This window comes from Schistocerca gregaria, chromosome X (genome assembly GCF_023897955.1).
Source record: "Schistocerca gregaria isolate iqSchGreg1 chromosome X, iqSchGreg1.2, whole genome shotgun sequence".
In the NCBI taxonomy this organism is placed as follows: Eukaryota; Metazoa; Arthropoda; class Insecta; order Orthoptera; family Acrididae; genus Schistocerca; species Schistocerca gregaria.
Genome location: NC_064931.1, coordinates 147,667,856 through 147,685,645, shown reverse-complemented (window position 1 = coordinate 147,685,645; position 17,790 = coordinate 147,667,856). Strand labels below are relative to the sequence as shown.

The 17,790-nt window shown below is 39.6% G+C and overlaps 1 long non-coding RNA gene across 1 annotated transcript; it reads left to right on the top strand.

Annotated features, from left to right (window-relative positions):
• Nucleotides 1-1,126: 1,126 nt before the first annotated feature.
• Nucleotides 1,127-11,522, top strand: LOC126298482 (uncharacterized). Its single transcript, XR_007552612.1, has 3 exons — nt 1,127-1,145; nt 5,260-5,325; nt 11,508-11,522. It is a non-coding gene; the product is annotated as an uncharacterized LOC126298482 (long non-coding RNA).
• Nucleotides 11,523-17,790: the final 6,268 nt, after the last annotated feature.

Genomic DNA, 17,790 nt, shown 5'->3' with positions numbered 1-17,790 from the left:
AGCTACGGACAGCTTCTTGGAAACAAGTTTCAGACATTACATTAATGTGAAAATAATCTCCTTCGTCTGACTGATCACCTGCGTCTACTGAAGGGTTAAGCTTTAATTATGCATATGACACATACCTGGAGGGATAGAATGGTTGAATGCTTTTGAAAAAGGTAGATAATTGAGTGATGTGAAGGAAGTAGATTTACTTTTGGGAGGAGGAAAGTTAAAATTGCAGTACTACAGCCAGCTTGATTTAGGTGTTCTGTGATTTCTGTAAATCACTTAAGATGAAGCCACAATGCTTCTTCTCCAATCTTTCTCCTGTTGAGCTAGTGCTCAGTCTCTAATAACTTCAGTGACTCTCAGAGTCAGTATAAGTTCCATGCTGTTGCTGTTGTCTTGAGTCTCATTTTAGTACATGCCCAACTGCTGAGTTCATATAGGCTTAGCTCGAAAAAATTTATTTATTTACACACACACACACACACACACACATACACACACACACACACACACACACACACACACACACACACACTCACTCACTCACTTTTTACATGAAAGAGCCGATTTAAAAAAAAAAAAGCCTAGTGAGAAATGATATATTAAAAAGTAAAGTAAAACACTAATCATAATGAACCAATTAACATATAAAAAAGATATTAAACAAGCTATGACCATGTCCTTCTTTCCATGTTATTCAGTGGTGCAGAAATTAGCAGGTGTCATCTAGGGTTTTGGAAACTAGGAGAGAAGCAGATCAGTTTTATGCTATGACTTATGAGACATGCATGGGTGGATCATATGATAGAGCAGTTCCTATTGAAAATTGGAGTGTAAGCTCTCTCTCTCTCTCTCTCTCTCTCTCTCTCTCTCTGTGTGTGTGTGAGTGTAAGCTCTCTCTCTCTCTCTCTCTCTCTCTCTCTCTCTCTCTCTCTCTCTCTGTGTGTGTGTGTGTGTGTGTGTGTGTGTGTGTGTGTGTGTGTGTGTGTGTGTGTGTGTTCCAGTAATGTAATCTTTGCAGCAAATATTTATTTTGAAGGTGCAGAAAAACCAGATGACGCAGATGTAAGACCTACGGGGGATGCACAGGAAGAAAAAGCTGAGGGTATGGAAATGCAGGCTGTTGTTGATGTACCACGTTTTACAGAAAGGTACTAAGTATGACAGAAAATGTTTCTTGAAAGTAAAGATTAATAGCTTTGCAAATTCTCCCACCAGGATCACACAGTTTTTAATTGCTAAGCACTCATTATGTACATAAGATACCTGAAGTTTTTAAGTGCAGTAGTGTTTGATATTAAAATAATATATACTACTTGAAATAAAGTGATAAGCCTAAATAAGTATTTGTATTGACCTGACACTGCTGTTACATATTTGTTGCTGCCAAAAATGAATTCTACGTGATACTTCAATTTATTCATGTGCTGATCCATTTTCTTGTAACTCCTCTAGTGGTGTGCTATGGTACTGCACACAATTGCAATGTATACCAGAGGTGCAGATATGTCCGGCAAAAATAAATAAATAAATAAATAAATTTTGTAACCTAGGCCTGTTCAACCTGTGGAGTGGCTGGGGCCAATGAAGAATGAGGCATTTGGCCCACAGCCCGAGGAGGAGTCCTGTGCCCTTTCTGGGATGCAACTGGTTCCGTGGCATGCTATGTGTTGATCTTTGGTGCAAATCATAAAGACACAGTGACCATACTGGCTGAGTACAATTGCAGCGATCCAATGAGGACACTGTCCAAACGTCCTGGCCCAGACTGGGGTGCTGGGTGTGAATGTTGACAAAACCTGTGCCTGTAGTGGAAGCTGCCCAGCAGCAAGAGGTTGGACAGTGTCTGTGGCTGATGGCTGTACAGAAGCTTGGTGGGACTCTTGGCTCCAGTTGGGATTGTTCTGTAGGAGATTTATTTAGTATGAGAGCCTCCTTAGCTGGGAAATCTTCTATGTACTTGCACACCTGTGTTTGAAACATTCTTACAGGCCACTACACCTCACTGTTCAACTGCAGATGCAAGGGAGGCACTGTGACATGACAAATGCCACTGTGTGTACAAAAGTCCATTGTTCAGAACCAGGGTGCAAGGTAAGCCTTCTGTGGAGAATATCTTTGACACGGACTTGACAGTTACATCTGCTGTCATAGACGGACAATACATTATATAAGGAAAATGAGAGAAAGCATTAATTGCCAATAATCAGCAAGTGTCCAAAAAAGGACCAGCAAAATCAGTGTGTACTCTTTCCCAAGGGTGTGTAGGGGCCGACCATGGTAAATAAAGAGTGTAGCATGCTGCGACAAGCTGTTCTGCCTTTCAATTGATGCCCAGCCAAAACACATGGCGGAACACCAACAGTTTAATGCAGGAGATCCCCGGTGACTGATGTAATAAGCAGAGTAGCTTCTGCTACAGAGCCACTGGAACCACAACACAGGGTGTAATTCCTTCTGTTGACAGTGGAATATCCCTGTCCAAGAGGGAGAGGCAGTGACACAGTGCATAAAAATTCAAAGCAGTTCTGATGGCTGGCACAACAGACAGTTGTGCCAGCCATGTTGCATCATGTGCATGGCCTGCTGGAGCACCAGGTCTGCTGCCACAGCAGAGGCAATACAGGATCTGGCGATAGGGAAGCCATCCACCTCGCCTCTCTATTCAGTTGAAAGCAAAGCAGTTTCTCCTTATCGAACGAGAGGTCAGGACCCATGGATAGCTGGTACAGAGTATCTGCATTAGCATGTTGTGGCATGGGTTGTACTGGGACAAGAACAGAGTCCAACACTGAAGATGATGATTGGCTTTGGCTAGTAAGGATTCAATAGGCTAAACAAGAAAACCAAGGGCTTATGGTCAGTAATTAAATTTTGTGCCATACGAGAACACATGAAATTTTTTTGAGACATGGACAAAAGCAAGAGGTTCTTTTTACAATTGAGAATAATGTTGCTGAGCCAAGTTGAATGCTTTTGATGCAAAAGCAGTAGACTATGTGGAGCCATCTGAATGGCAACAGACCAGGACCACCCCACCTTCTACACACGTGTGTCTGTGGCCAGGACCAGATGCTTGCTGGGTTGAAATATTGCAAAATAGGATGCAGAGTGAAGACAATCCTTAAGCTGCACAAAAGCATGGTCACAGGTTGCTGACAAAACAACAGGAGCACTTTTCCAAAGCAACAGGTGGAAGGGATGGGTGATAGTAGCTGCTCTGGGAATGTGATAGTGTGTCACTGTGGCAAAGAATGCCTGAAGTTCTTGTAGACCAGGTGGATGGGGCAAAGCTATAATGTTGACGATATTTTGTTCCAAGCAGTGCATGCCTTGCCAGGAAATTTCGTGACCCAAATAAACAATGTAAGGCTAGAAAAAATGAGACTGAGATTACGTTCTAGGCCTGCAGCCTTCAGAATAATAAACAAAGAAAGTAGGTTATGTGGGTGATTCTCCTCTGTAGCACCTGTCATGACAGTATCATCAAGATATTTAATGCAATTAGAGAGATCCATCATAACCTGTTCTGAAACACATTGAAAGATTGCAGGCGCTCCAGCAACCCGAAACATTAGCCATTGATACTGATAGAGACAGATAGAAACAACTGTTTTGATGCCTTGGCCAGTTGAATCTGAATGTAGGATTTGGCAAAGTAAGTTTTCAAAAAGAATTGGCCTTCAGCCAATTTTATGAGCAACTCTTCCAGGTGAGTCAGGGGATAAGTGACTATGACTGCATGTGCATTAATAGTGACCTTCAAGTCGCCACAGTGCCAAATCTGACTGGACAGCTTCATTGTGTCGCTGAGAAAAATTCAGTCTAACCACTCTCAATGATGTTAAGCCTTAACTATATGAAGATATTATCTGTTTTTTCGGACATGTGAAGTAGATTTAATCTGGACATGTCCAAAAGAACGGATACCATCAGTGACTTGGTAAGATTGTTTGCCGCGAATAATGAGTGTAATGGGCAGGGGCACTACGAATGCAGTGTGTGGATATTAAGTTGGGAATGTGGGTCTTACGGAGAGCATGCAAGGGATAAGTCCCTGCAGTTGCACTATCCTCTGTGCCCTTGGTGGCTCCGATGGAGAGTGTCTGCCATGTAAGCAGGAGATCCCAGGTTTGACCCCCCATCGGGGCACACATTTTCAGCTGTCCCTGTCAATGTATATCATGCCTATCGGCAGTGTAGGGTCTTGATTTGATTATCATTTCATCCTGACCAAAAGTTCTACCCTCATTGTATTCTTTTATCCATGTCAGGTCTTGTTGATATAGTGCTGCACGTGCACAGTGGACTTAGTGATCTGTCAGTGATCAAGCCGGCCCTTGTGGCCGTCTCAGGTAGTTGTGGGTGCATTGTTTGAATGTCAGTGTCCACTATGGTTGCCATAGTGCCCAACTTATGTCTGCTGTGGGCTGTATGTGTAGAAACCAGTGGGTTATTACATGTAAAACATAAGAAATAAGCATAGTTATTTCAAGCAGAGAACCAAACTTAAAGTGATAGACCCCAGTCCATGTATTAATGGCTCAGTGTGCTACAACAAAATACCAGAATCCCTAAGATCATATACTTTGGGCTCTTTTAGAGCAGAATTAAAATCATTACTTATAAATAAATGTCTGTATATACTGAAAGAATTCTAAGAATGTTATAGTCCCAGCTAATAAGATGTAAGTTCTTATAAAAAACAGTAACAGTAGCATATGAAGTAACTGGTTTTAGATAGCAGAAACCGTAAGTTAGAGGATGGTATTAACCTTTGTCACTGAGCATTAACACAATTACCTTATCATGCAGGCTGTAATTGGTCAAAATAGCTGTATTTATATAAACAGTAGTAAGTATTGAACTTTGTACATTAATACAATGTTTAAAAAAGTCATAATTTAATGACCTCATAAGGAATAAGTATAAATAAATGAACATTGCATTTGGAAGATCTTTACTTGCCTCAAGACATGAAATTCAATTTTTTTTTAATTTAAGAGAGAACAGTAGCTTTCATAGTAGATTTAATCTGGTTTTGATTTTAATTTGTATGGTCATTTTCTTTTTCTGTGTCTCGGTTGTGTTATGTCTGCACATCATTTGTTGACATTAACTGCCTTATCATTTGTTACCCATAGATCTTTTTTTATGAAAGGTTAATCCATTTTTTTCTTCACATCAGCTAGTGTTGCATGTTTCATTGTTCTTCACACAGCATATGATATTTCCTGCTACAGATAGTATTTACCATTTTTCTAGATTCAACTTGCACTCCAAGACTCCAGTACTCAATTCAGACTAAAGGAAAAGACAGGTGTCAACCAGGTAGTAGTTCTTTAATGAGACTCTGGGTTGTTGATTTTCAGCTCTCTTTTTTCTGGCTTTCTTCCATAGATGTTGTTCATGTTAACAAAGTGAGACATGCCTGGAGCCTAGATATAGCGGATCAGCAGCATATGGAAGATGTGTTGGTCTGTCATTTTCTTTCTGTATGTGTCTGTGGTAACTTCTGTCCTTATATTTTGTATGATATAGCAGTACCTGTGTTGGTCAGAAGTACAATGCGATTTTCCTTAGGAAAAGCATACATATCAGAAGGAACAGGCACTGTGGCAATTACAGCCGTTTATAAAATACATGAAATGTATTTGCAGTTGTGATAAGGATAACTGTATGATGGAATGACGACAATGAACATTTGTGCCAGACCAGGCCTTGAACCCAGATTTCTTGCTTATCATGAGCAGTCACTCTACCATTAGGCTATCCAAACATGCTTCTTGGCCAGACTGACTTTCGATACAATGTCAGCCATATGTCTGCAACCTGCACTGGTATATCCATTATGTATATTCCTGTACAGGGCATACATTTTAACTGAAAGTCATTTACCCACTGTCAGTGGATAAATTTGATATTGCTGTGCCTGTGTTGGTCAGAATTACAATACAATATTCCTTTGGACATACATGCATGTCAGAAGGAATAGGCATTGTGGCGACCACAGCCACTATGAAATACATGACACATATCTGAAGTTGTCAAGTACAAAGCATGCATGCATGTTTGAAGGATCATTGCATTGTACTTTTGAACAACACAAGCACAGCAATATTGCATTTATCTACCGATGCTGGGCAAGCAACTTTGAATTAAACTGTCTCCCCAGAATGGGAATATATATTATGGATGCATAGTGCAGACTGTAGACACATGGTTGATGACATATGGAAGTTTGAGTCAGGCCATGAGGCATGCTTGAATAGCCTAATGTTAACACAACTGTTTCCAATAAGCAGAAAATCCAGGTTCGAGTGTGATGGTAAAGCAGCTGCTCATGATAAGTCGGAAATCTGGGTTCAAGTCCTGGACCTGAACAAATTACACTATACAGCTGATAATCATACATATTACCAACTAAGAATACATTTCATGTATTATATGTTGTGGTGTATTGGAAGTGAAAGGATACAGGTGGTGGACTGATGTTGGTTGGAGGCTTCCAATAATGAAATTTGATTGAGGTGAGGAAGTTGTTTTTAGCATAAGGTGCTTTTTGTCTTACAGTTATTCCACACTTTAAAAAAAAATGGCTCCTTAGGTCACAGTATGTATTATATACAAGGGTGGTTTGAAAAGTTCTTGGGACAGAATAGAAAAAAAGTATATATATGAAGTATTTATGGGTTGTCAGCTGAGTAGCATCATTGTCTCGTAGCAACAATTTGATGTAATGTGTCTCCATCATCTTCAGGCAAAGCGTCGGGATATCGTCAGTCGCGGGCTGATATCGCTGCTAGACCGCTCTCCACTTCCTGCTACCGGCCAATCACGTACCCGTGGAATTGCCCGATGTGCCTGGAGAAGCTGGGGCTGGGGGAGGGAGGCGGGGTGACGCGTGTGCAGGGTTCATGTCTCGGCATCCATCTCTGTCTGCTCCATCTGTGGCCCTTGGTGGAACAGAATGTCTTTTCCGATTTTCCAGATTGCAGGTTCCCAGGCTGTGCTGAGATCGTAGCTACTGTTGCAGTTGATTAGGTTGTCATGTAACCATATTTCTATGGACTCTTTGATTATTGAGACCAAAAATCCGTTTGTACTGCTTATTTTCTTTGTGTACTTCTCGTCAGTACTATGCTCCGCCACAGCAGATTTGTTGGTCTGACCCAAGCGTACATTCCTGATGTGTTCATTGTGACGCTGTGAGATGCAATGAACACATCAGGCATGTATGCTTGGGTCAGACCAACAAATCTGTTGTGGCAGAACATAGTACTGACGAGAAGCTGCCTTTGATTTGGAGGACACAAAGAAAATATGCAGTACAAACGGATTTTGGGACTCAGTAGTCAAAGAGTCCATTGAAATACGGTTACATGACAACCTAATCAACCCTGACAGTGGCTACCATCTCAGCGCAGCCTGCTAGCCTGCAATCAGGAAAATCAGAGAAGAACTTTCCATTCCTCCAAGGGCCACGGACAGAGCAGACAGAGACGGACGCCAGGACACGAGCCCCGCTCACGCCTGCCCTCCCACCACTGGCCACTCCAGGTGCATCGGGTGATTCCACGGGCACGTGATTGGCTGACAGCGGGAAGCAGAGAGCGATCCAGCAGAGATATCAGTTCATGACAGACGATATGCCGACACTTTGCCTGAAGATGATTCCATCGAAACGTTGCTTCGAGAGGACGATACTACTCGGCTGACAACCCGTGAAGACTTCATGTATGAAATTCGCTGAGAAAGCCTGAACTCACATAGAAAAAAAGTACTTTCATCACTCAAACTTTTTTTATTGTGTCAATGTAGTCTCCTTGTAGATTAATACCCTTGGTCCAGTGTCTTGATCCCATCTCAAAAATAGTTTTCCTCCAGGCCTGCAATTTAGTTGGGAACTCCAGCTATCAATTCTTCATTTTGAATGTAAACTCCTTGTGTTCCAAATAGAATTAAAATTTGTCTAGGGCGAAAAGTACAGTAAGAGCCAACTCGTAGATTAATACCTAGCCTCAGCTGGAGACAGGACCTCGGTGCGTATGCGACTGGGCAATTATCACCATCCTGCTCCTGCAGCAGTTGGTCCATGGTTGCAGCAACCTAGTTTGAAAGATCAGTCTGAACAATGAATAGTCACTCAAAGTCAAGAACCACTAAGACAGCGGTGTTACCAAATGCTTACTTCAAGGCATTGGAAGCAGCTGGTTCAAGCGAACAGCAAATTTCCTAAGTTGCTCATACCAACAAAATGGGCTATTCCCTTCTCGGTCTTGGGTGTTCTGAAACTATGGATGATGCAGGTGTGTGAGTGATCAATCTTAATGCCAACAGCAGAAACTAGGTGAACTAAGAAAGAAATTTAGAGGGCTTGACAGTGAGTCTATCCTCACGTAACCTCGCCAAGAGTTGCTGCGGGTGTTCAAAGTGTTCAGAGAATGACCTATTATAGATGACCACATTATCAAGATAGTTATAGAATCTAGGAGCTTGGAGAAAACAGTGGCTGTTTGGGATAACCCAGATGACATTCTGTTAAATTCATACAAATTCCAGTCAGTCAAAAAAGCGGTCACTGTATTCGCAAGGTCTGCAAGCAGGATCTGGTAATATGTGGGATTGCAATCAAGCAGAGTAAAATACTGTGCCCCCACAAATCAGGTAAAATGATGGTCTAAATTGGACAGGGGGACTGACTGCAAAATGACCTCGTGGTGTAAAGCATGATAGTCCTCAGCTGCCCTATAGCCTGACGGATAGTCCTCAGTTGCCCTATAGCCTGACACATTCCCCTTAGTGACCAGGAAGATGGGAGAGATGTATGGCAAACTGGATGGCAGAATCACTCCATTGTCCAACATATTCTCCACAAGTTGACAGAGGATCCACATCTTGAGAGGAGATAATATGTAAGGTGACAGCGGTATGGGGATCTCATCAGAAAGATGAATGTGGTACTTTATCGTATTGGTCACTCTTGAAATGCCTGTTAAAACATCAAGAAGTTCCTGCAAAATACGAAGCCAAGAGTGCACCTCAGCGGTTGATGAATTGGTGATGTAAACCCTCCATACTTGGCACCTGGTAAGTTTCAGTACTCGCACAACATAAATTTTTGCAGCAGGTGGAATTTAAAATGAAATTGCCTGTCATGTAATCCAAGACTAAACATTAATTCTGAACAAAATCACAGCCCAGCAGCAGATTAGTGTTCAGACCTTTGACTACAATGAGATTGAGAGGCCAAGAGAAATCACCAGTTTTACAATAAACACTTAATAAACCAACTGAGCATAATGGCTGACCATTGAATGTCCTGCAAGCCTGAGTAATGGATCACAAGTCAGAAAACTTACACATAGACCAGTGCCTTAATTACCAGTCATAATTTAATTAGGAAACTACTGCCTCCAAATATAGCAAGGCACAAGCCGGTTCATTGTTAAGAGAGGCTCAAAGAGAGGGAAGCTTATTACAAGCTCTGGGTAAGACATGAGAAAAGTAATACCCTACCCCATTACAGCCTCAGTTGCTTACTGGCTTCTTCTGCTCAGTGTGACACTGATGAGCAAAATGTTCCGGCAAGCCACAGCAATACAAACTCCTCTTTCCCAAGCTAACATTCCTGGGTGGATCACCCCTTCAGTTAATTCATCAGACACTTCCATCTGACTGCACCTAGACAGTCCAAATCACCATGCGTAATTGGCCTCTCAGTGTACAAAACCCACAAGCGGTTCTTCAATTTCGTGCCATACAAGATGTTGGCAATGACTTCCAATTACAAAAGCTGAATGTTGATGGCTTTGGCTGTAATGCATATTTCATGTACATATTCAATCAGTCTGTGCTACTATAAGCTAACAAACTTTCTCTTAAAATTTTCTCACACAACTTGCATAAGGAGCTATGTTCAGTCAAAACAACACTTGTCATCTCAGTTAAGGATCCCCAACACAATGGATACAAGAACTGACATATTATACCTAAGTAACCTTAAAAGTGGCCACCTGTTTTACCAAGATTATTGAGAACCACAAAAAAACTTATCATACTGTTGATGGAAATGTTTTCAGCACCCTGGAACAATGTTAAAAAGGATTCAGTAATTTAGAAAAATGATCCACCACACCACCACCAACAGTCTCACGCCCAATGCTATGAGAGTAATCCGTATTTTTAAATAATAATGAAAATTTTTCTCGAGCTTCCCTAGCTTTCCACCCCACTCTAACATACTCAGTCTTGATTTGTAATTGCAAAACATTACCCTCAAAATTGTGAACAGTTAATTACTACTGGGGATCACTAATAACAAGGCTCAAATGATTAATGCAGTGGATTCAGTGTGTAGTTTGAAATTACACTATGTATACCTACATGCACTAGGGATTGCCGCCTTCTAAAAAAAGATATGTTCTGCTCAACACTCAAGGGACAAATGGTACAATTATTCAGAGCTGCAGTCACCTCATCAACAGCAGCCACAGTAACCTGCTGTAAAATGACAATGTCAACATGATCCATGCTTGATTTGATTCTTCAAGTCATGTAGACAGAGTGAACAGTGTACACAAGCCTTATTGTCCTGTTCACAATTGGAGACACAGTTCTTTATACTGAAATGGACTTGCAAATACAAGTTTACTTTTACTTTATTTACATTTGGTGGTTTTGTGTTGTCATTTCCTGCCAAGAAAGAGGATTCTATTCAAGAAATTATAGACTTTGTAAGCCATTAAGGCAGCGCAAAACTTTTTAAGCAGTTGTGTAAATATCTTCCATTATGCCATTTATTCTGAAGCCAGATGGCATATCCATTTGTTATGTATGAATTTTTTCATGCCAGATGTTTTATTCAGTAATGAGGTGTCTGTTCAAAAATAAGAATTTTCCTTTCCTAAATATTTTAGGAGTAAAGGAGACCATTCACAAATAATACAGGTTTGAGGCATCAACAAGCACACAAAAAATAATGTAAAAAACGTGAACTGATGGAAAAATCCTATAATGAGCAAGAGAACACACACACACACACACACACACACACACACACACACACACACACACACACACACACACCTATATTGTGCCTGTACAACGTAGGTGAGTGTGTGTGTGTGTGTGTGTGTGTGGTTGTGGGTGTGTGTGTGTGTGTGTGTGACAGAGAGAAAGAGAGAGAGAGAGTGCACATGTTTTCTGGCTTGCTCAAGGATTCATGTGAAAGTAGCAATTTTTCATTCATTTTTGTCTACCTATCAAGGACGCTATGCTAGTATTATTCACTGAGTGATCTATTTTGCATCAGTGACTGATCTCCTATGCACCTAAATTATTTACATTCTACCAGAACTTCCCTTACCATAATTTTCCTATCCTGTCATGTGCCCATGCCTGTATGTAAATCATAATTTGTACATGAGACTTCCCCACTTAAAGTCTGTGTTTTGATCTTGCTTCAAAATTGAGGAACATAGTATACAATGATTTGTCTTTATTTCTCTCAGACAGGAAGAAGTACAATCTTTTGGACAGATTATGTTTAATTGTAGGGTTGTCTGATGAAGCATACTCATTTGATGACTTATGTTCACTGTCCACTGCTAAATCAACAGCAGCTTCTGTTTTCTTCCATCTGTTCGGTAAGTAGATAGCATTACAGTTAATTATGTAGACAAACATAATTTAGTAAGAAAAGACAAGAAATAAAATGTGTTACAATGTTAGCGCCATAACACATCCAAATATTCAGAATGTGAATTGATTTTGTTGAATACAACATTGCATTAAAAACCATACTAGCATTTATCTGAATTGAGGTTAGTAAATTAACTAACATCCACTGGATACAGCAGAGCACAATCACTTTTTCCCCAGTTCAGTGTTTCATGGATCATTTGAACACTTTCTATGCAAAAAATGTGGAATGAATCAGTTTACAGGCTACATATGTTTACACAATTTTTTTGATGTGTATGGTACATGTTAGCCATTACAGATACATATATATACAAAAAAATTTTGTGTGTGTGAGTTCATGCTAGCCATTACAGAAGCACAATGACATAAAATTAATGAAAAGAAACATTTTAGTTTTTGACACAACAAATGTTACTATGCTTAAAGGTAAAGTAGTAGCTTCAATTAAAAATTCAATTGTAGAATAGAAGGTGTTGTTCAGAAGAAGCTATTTCAGATGATTTTTCAGAGTGAAATATTCACCGCGTTGTGGAGTGTGCACTGGTATGAAATGTTATAGCAGATTAAAACTGTATGTAGCACTGGGACTTTTTTTTAAAATTAAATTTTTGTTCGGTATTGTTCTTTCTGTTTGTTCAGGGTGGACGTCTCATCACACTTGTTTAAGATCATCAATGACCCATTAACTCAGCTTTTTTAATACAGAGGGCAGTTGGCTACTGTGCCGGTATTTTAAAATGAAATGAGCATATTGCGTCGTTGGCCGGGAGGCCCCATCCAGGAAAGTTCGGCTGCCATGTGCAAGTCTTATTTCAGTCAACGCCACATTGGGCGACTTGCCACACTCCGTAAACAAAATCAGATGGATGAACAGAAACTTAAAGCCTAATAGTATGAGATGTGAGAAGTGGAAAACCAGTGAGGCTATATTATAAAAAGTCATCCATTTTGGAAGCTGCCATCTTGGATGCAACTCTAAATTTTGAAACGTAAAATAGAGAGTGTCATTACACATATCAGACAGATGGAGAATTACAAGACAAAAACAATGGTGCATTTCATTTGAACATAACTTTATTCATTCATGAGTTATGAGTGACATTTCTTTCTTCAGGTGACTTGAAAACTGATTGTGTTAATACAAGATGAATGCATTGAAATATTCTCGTGTGAGTAGAAAGGAGCACCCATGTTACTGTAGAGGATTTTACTCAATTCATTTCAGATAGACCACCCATTATCCACAGTGTGGTGGTGAAACTTTCTACAGAATTTTGTGAAACTGGTCTGTCAGAAGCAAACTGTTAGCTGGCAATCGAAAATGACTGCAGATGAAGCAAAATTGACTTGTGTACTGGCGTTGTTCAGTAGTAGTCCAGAATGCAGAAATTCCCACATCTTGAGGACCCTGGGGTCAGCTGTACATCATTAATTAGAATTCTGGCCATGCATGAATTTCACCCTTACAAACTAAAAATGTTAACACTCACTTAGACATTCGGGCTCAACTTGCAGAGTGGGTGACATGCAAGCTAGAAAGAAGGACGGAACATTAGGAATTAAGATCCTATCTGCAATGAGGTCATTACACGCAGAGCACAAGCATAGATTGTTTCAAGGATGGCAAAGAAAATAGGCCATGTCCTTCTGAAGGAACCATCCTGGCATCTGATTGGAGTGATTAAGGGAAATTATGGAAAACCTATATCAGGATTGTCAGATGCAGATTTGAACTGTCATCCTCCCAATTGTGAATTCAGTGTGCTAACCACCTTGCTTGGTGCAAACTGGAAGGAAACTTTTGCTTCCTCGCTGACTTATTGTTTACAGGTGAAGCTAATATCTCTGTGAATAGAGAGGTCAAAGTCACAGATACTGACCAGATATCAACACTCGCTCGATGGATTCATTGAAGGTAGTTGGCCCCACAAAAGTGACGGTTTGGTGTGGAGTATGATCTTGAATTGTTGGGCTCTTCCTCATCCAGTGTACACTAAAAGCTGCAGTACTTAGACAAAGAAGTTTTGCCATGACTGCTGACTGAAAACAGAACATTTCCAACTAACTTTCAGCTAGCTATCTAGGCATACTTGGACGTATAGTTCCTCTAGAGATGGATAAGTCGTAGGGGTCCTGTGAAGTGACTTGCCATGTGCCCTGTATTTGAAGTCCATTATATTTCTGTATGTTGGGACATGTGAGGGTAATTGCATACACGGTGATGATTTAAGAATCTTATGCACCTCAAAAAGTGGATTGTTGATGTTTGCATTTGCATTCCCATACATCCCTTGTTTAAACTCCATGAGAAATGGATGGAGCAAATAACAACAACCTTACAACATGCTGGAAAACATGATGAACACATCCTGTAGCCTTTATGTGTTGTCACCAGCACTTGCCTTATTCTGTACAAAATGCAACATCATTTGAGAATGAATAAAATTATTCTCAAATGAAAGACATCATGTTTCCCCTTGCGCAACCTCTTTCCATTTGAAAATTGTGTTGCATCCAGGATGGTGGTTTCAAAAAATGGATACAAAGTTGGTAACATGTCATCATAGATTTTTTTCCCTCTTCGATCTCATACTTCCTTGCTTTAAATTTCCATTTATCCACGTGGTTTTGTTTTAGAAGGTTGGTTCCACACCTATGTACCATTGTAGAGTTGTAACTATAACACTACTGGCTGCTATTAAATTAATAGTATACTAATAATGTTATTCCTGTGAAAAGATATTTCTTTGACTATGATCTTGCATAATGGAAAGATATTGGACTAATTTTATTTCCCTAAAGATTTCTATTGAAGGGAAGCAGTAGCAAGATAAACAGGAATCAAACCAAGGTTTTGTTAGTACTCAGGTAAACTGTAATTACATAAAAGGAAATGGTTGCCAGCCTAATTAGGCAAAGTTGTACCCAGTACTAGTATGGTTCATAAATAAAATTAGCTATTGGGGTTGACTGTACTTGATTCTGAACGTCTGTTTTGCTGTTAAGATATAAGACAGTAGCAAAATTTAGCAGTTAATGTACCAGTGATTTGACTTGAAATACATAGGTGGAGTATTAAAGTGTTTAGGCCACAACCGGCTCTTAATAACACTTAAGGTCGGTAAATTACATTAGGAAGCTATTGATAATTACAGGTAAATGGTTACCAACAATGGAGAACTACTGACTTGGACAAGATGTTCTTTTGTCGGTTTCATTATAGGAAATAACTGCTATTGAAATAGCTATAAAGTGAGTGTATCATTTTTACTGATTATTATTTGCATTCTCAAGGAATATTAACTTCCTTATCTGTTTAGCTGAGATGGAAGATGTGATACCTGACTCTGATAGAGCTTAAATATTTGTAGCCAGTTGTTTATTCTAGATTGCACAATTTATTGACAACACAATATGGGAAACACTATTAACTACATAACACATAAAATTGTAAACGCTATTGTTTCAGTAAGAAGAATCTGTGAGCTGAATACTTAGTCTTCTCTTAGTAATCATACTTTGATAAAAAATTAACTCTCCATTTATGAAAACTGTGTGGTGTGTTTTGAAACTTATGAACACTAAATAATTATGTACTTTACAACTCCACAAAGTTTATTAACTTTTGTTAGAAAATATTATTACTTTTGAGTTCAGTAAGTTAGGATACTCAGATTTATCATAGCTCTTTGGATAGGACTGTGTCTAGGTAAACAACTAAGGATAAAATACAGAAGCTCAGCACAAAATTTACAGAACATAAAATTGTTATTGAAAACAAAACCACATAACTGGTTCATGCAGTTATAGAGTACTCAACCGATAATTTGAGATGAAGGTGGTTGCAGTGTCAATCTCCTGTGATATTCAAAAAAATGTGGCAAAATTATGCATGACTCTTCCTGTGGAACAAGCTCTGAAAATTATCTTCTTAATGTTGGCTTTTGCCTGCTAGCCACCAATTAACTCATGCCACATAGGGGTCTTGCAGTTCAACCGCCAGATCCACCTTTTCTATTGCCACCTAGCCGGTTCCATTGTGGAGGGACGTACCGCCAAGTTTTACATGATTAAAAACCTACTTTCCCTGTGCATGAGCCAGTATTACAATTTACAATTAAAGTTTTAACTTTTTATTTCTTCTACAGGACATTAATTTTGAAATTACATCCACACATTAAATACAATTACATAAAGTATCATAAATGAAGAATAAAACATTTACGTCAATGATACATCAAAGAGCATAGTTATACAGAAGTCACATTAAGTAAAAACAGACAAAGAAGTTAGATAAGAGCATTATAGGTAATATCACTAATAGTGTTACAACATCCGAGAGCAGTATGATGAGGTAGGCTCATCAGATGACACAAATGGTTTAATTATACATATTTGAGTTGTGGGAACAATAGCAAACCCTTTGTGATTTTAAGGCACAATATTTGATATAGCTACAGGTGAATGATAGCATATCATTTGGCTTCCAGATTGTTGCTACTGCCATTACTGGTTGGCTGAATAAACTCACATACTGGAAGGTGAAAGTACTCCGTTACCAATAGGACCATAATTATCAAAGCGGAAAGTTGTTCAACCCAATATTCTGTTTGATATCTGATAATGTAAACAGATGTTCTGCTATTTCTGCTAATCACCATATAAATGGGCATGATGTATGTTCTCTGTGTCTCCAGGGGTGATTTCTCCACCCCCCCCCCCCCCCCTCCCCTCCCCGCAAAAAGCATATTCAATAAATAATTGCTAAGTGCAGTGCTGGTTCAGTTCAAATTCTACTAAGAACTTGTCAAGAATTCCACCAAGATAAAATTAAACTGGTAATTTGTATCAGAATTATTGAGGGTTGTATTGGCTCTTACACAAACTACTCAAACAAAGATTTACGCCAGCTGCATATCTATGAATGTGTGTGGACTCATATCCGGTAGGATAGAGGAATGAAATAACAAGCCTTAAGGAAATAATTTTAGCTTCACTGTGAAATGAAAACAAACACAGTTACCTAAATAAAGGCAGTTTTTTTTTTGGAAAATACGCACTGGACAACTCCAAATCTGCTATTGGCTACCATTCAATACCATGTTGCTTCACCCTGTGTGTTATAATACCCTTTGACCCTCCTGGGTATGCTGTCAGCAAGGTAGGTGAAATATTGCCACACTGTACTGTGCATGCAGATGTGTCCACTGTGTGTTCCATTTTGTAGTGCTCATCCTTTTATCCTTCTCTAACTTGACTGCGAATTGATGTGTAGATGTTATGTACTGGTGCTGTCGTGTGCTGGTTGGTTCATTATGGAATTCATTTCACCTCATATTTACCCAAATGTTTAATATAATTATGTCTAGATGTGTGAGAAGTGGTGTGATGGAAATCTAAAATGTATTGCAGCATATGTGATGGCCATGCAGTGACACACATGATAATGGTGATGTTTCTCTGTTCCAAAACTGGAAAGAAAATACTAAAGAATTTAATATGAAATACATGCCTGGTGAGAGGGAAGTGTACATCAGAAGTGGCTGTGGCATGGTGAACTTCACACAAACGGAGTGTGTGGGCTGTGTGCGGGCGAAGGCCTGGCCCATCTCAGCTTTGCTATGTCCTTTTTGGAAGTACCCACAACAGCATGGCACTTCACTGAGTATCGCAGTGTGGCATTTTTTGTTTGTTACAGCTCTCTTCAGCTCTGTTTACCTTCTGCTATTTGTTCACGGTATGTAGGACCATCATAGGTCCAGTGGCAGTGTGCACAAAAAGAGACAGTCTAGTGATCTATTATCACAACTTTTAAAACTTAATTGGAATGACAGAAGAGAGGGATGAGAATTCTCAGTGTATCTTATGCAGTCACATAAGCAATGGGCACTACAAATTTGCTATCAGACAACATTACAGTGCCATGCAGAAAGAATTTAAAGATTTAGGTGGCAATGAAAGAACAAAAATTTACGATGATTGACAGACAGGATTCCTTGTTCTGCACATCAAGAATCACTTTGTGCTAAATTTGCAGGCATGCAGCATGTGAAAAAATTGGCAGCATGAATAGCAAAATTTCTGAAGTCA